The following is a 2,500-nucleotide window of genomic DNA, read 5'->3' as shown; positions in this document are numbered from 1 at the left end:
CTTTTGAAAAGTTATTTCTTTTGTGGTGTTTCTCATGGCCCCTTTTCTTCCTTTCTTTCGAAAGGGTTTAGAAAGATGTTAGTTTCTCAAAATCTGGTCCGGAATAGGCCGATGGATGCCGCTGGTCGGGCGCTCGTAATCCGCATGATTCATGCATCGATTGCCCGGCCACTGGGATGATTCATGAATCGATCGCTCGTCCGTTCGGCATGAGTCATGCATCGATCGCTCGGCCGCTCGGGCATGACTCACGCATCGATCGATCGGCCCGCCTCACGATTCATGTTTCGCTCGGCCGCTCGGGCATGGCTCACGCATCGACCGATCGGCCGGGCGCTCGTAATCCGCATGATTCATGCATCGATTGCCCGGCCACTCGGGATGATTCATGAATCGATCGCTCGTCCGTTCGGCATGAGTCATGCATCGATCGCTCGGCCGTTCGGGCATGACTCACGCATCGATCGATCGGCCGTCTCTACGATTCATGTTTCGCTCGGCCGTTCGGGCATAAGCCACGCATCGATCGATCGGCCGGGCGCTCGTAATCCGCATGATTCACGCATCGATTGCCCGGCCACTGGGATGATTCATGAATCGATCGCTCGTCCGTTCGGCATGAGTCATGCATCGATCGCTCGGCCGTTCGGGCATGACTCACGCATCGATCGATCGGCCGCTCCTCACGATTCATGTTTCGCTCGGCCGCTCGGGCATGGCTCACGCATCGATCGATCGGCCGGGCGCCCGTAATCCGCATGATTCATGCATCGATTGCCCGGCCACTGGGATGATTCATGAATCGATCGCTCGTCCGTTCGGCATGAGTCATGCATCGATCGCCGGCCGCTCGGGCATGACTCACGCATCGATCGATCGGCCGCTCCTCACGATTCATGTTTCGCTCGGCCGCTCGGGCATAAGCCACCCCGTGCGCCGTGCATCGATTCATGAAATCGCGCTTGGCCATTCCGAGAGGTTCGGAATGGCTCATGCATCGATCCCTCAGCCCTCACTCACGATTCATGGATCGCGAGGACGCTTCGAATGATGCACACATGGATCATGCATGGCTCATGCATCGATCCTCGGCCGCTACTCACGATTCATGGATCACTCGGCCGCTCGGTTCACGCACATGGATCGATTCATAGATCGCTCGGCATGATTCATGAGCCGATAGCTTGGTCATTCGGCATAACTCATGCTTTGATCGCCCGGCCATTCGGCATGGCTCACGAATCGATCGCCCGGCCATTTGGCATGGCTCACGCATCGCCGCTCCTCGAACCGCCGATTCATGCATGCATCGATCCTCGGCCGCTACTCCCGATTCATGGATCGCGAGGCCGCTCCACATAAATCATGAAATATCTCGCTCGGCCATGCCAAGCGGCTCGGCATGGCTCACGCATCGTTAGCGAGGCAGCTCATGGCCGAGCGAATGGGTCACCGTGGCCGAGCGAGCCGGCCACGGTGGCCGAGCGACCCCGGCCGACCGGCTCGGCCAAAGTGGCCGAGCGATCACGGCCACGGTGGCCGAGAGACTCGGCCAAAGTGCCGAGCAATCGCGGCCACGTTGGCCGACCGTCTCGGCCAAAGTGGCCGAGCCACCCGGCACGGTGGCCGAGCGGTCCCGGCCACGTTGGCCGACCGTCTCGGCCAAAGTGGCCGAGCGACCCCGGCCACCGTGGCCGATCGACCCCGGCCACGGTGGCCGAGAGGGTCGGCCAAAGTGCCGAGCGATCCCGGCCACGGTGGCCGAGCGACTCGGCCATGGAGCTTGAATCGGCTTGGCTCATGCATCGATCGGAAGGCCGCCTCCGCATGATACACACGCGGATCGATTCATGAATGTCGATTCGTGGATCACAAGGCCGCTCGGCATGATTCATGAATCGATAGCTCGGCCATTCGGCATGACTCTTGCTTTGATCGCTCGGCCATTCAAGCATGGCTCACGAATCGATCACCCGGCCATTCAAAGATGGCTCATGCATCGGCCGCTCCCGCCGTACGCTCACACGCAAGGTCCATCCGGCACTTTATCGATCATTTCTCGTCCAATTGTATCCATTCCTCTTTCTAAAATTTGTTGGAGTCATGAAAGTAGTCTCCCAATCGTTTTCCCACCTCGCATGTAATTTTTTTTATTTTCCAAATTTTTTCAATTTTTATTTACCAAAAATATTAAAAAAATATATTTGGTCGTCGAAATTTTTTTCTTACCATTCCATGTTTTAGTCTACATTTGTTTGAGCATTCTTGCAAAAAATCTCATCCAAATACAATATCTACATTTTTTTAGAGACGTGGTGCCATCTCAAGCATGGTGAATGTCTCCTCCCGCCGGGAGGAAAACCGCTCATAAGGCTCTTTAGGGGGTTGAGGTGCTCCGGGCCGGATGGCGAGCGATGTTGAGTTATGATCAAATAGAGCACCTCTATGCAAAGATAGACCGCTCGGCCATCGTGGCCGAGCGAATGGGTCACGGTGGCCG

The sequence above is a fragment of the Rhodamnia argentea genome, unplaced genomic scaffold (genome assembly GCF_020921035.1).
Source record: "Rhodamnia argentea isolate NSW1041297 unplaced genomic scaffold, ASM2092103v1 Rarg_v2.21, whole genome shotgun sequence".
In the NCBI taxonomy this organism is placed as follows: Eukaryota; Viridiplantae; Streptophyta; class Magnoliopsida; order Myrtales; family Myrtaceae; genus Rhodamnia; species Rhodamnia argentea.
Note: the sequence above shows the minus strand (reverse complement) of the source record.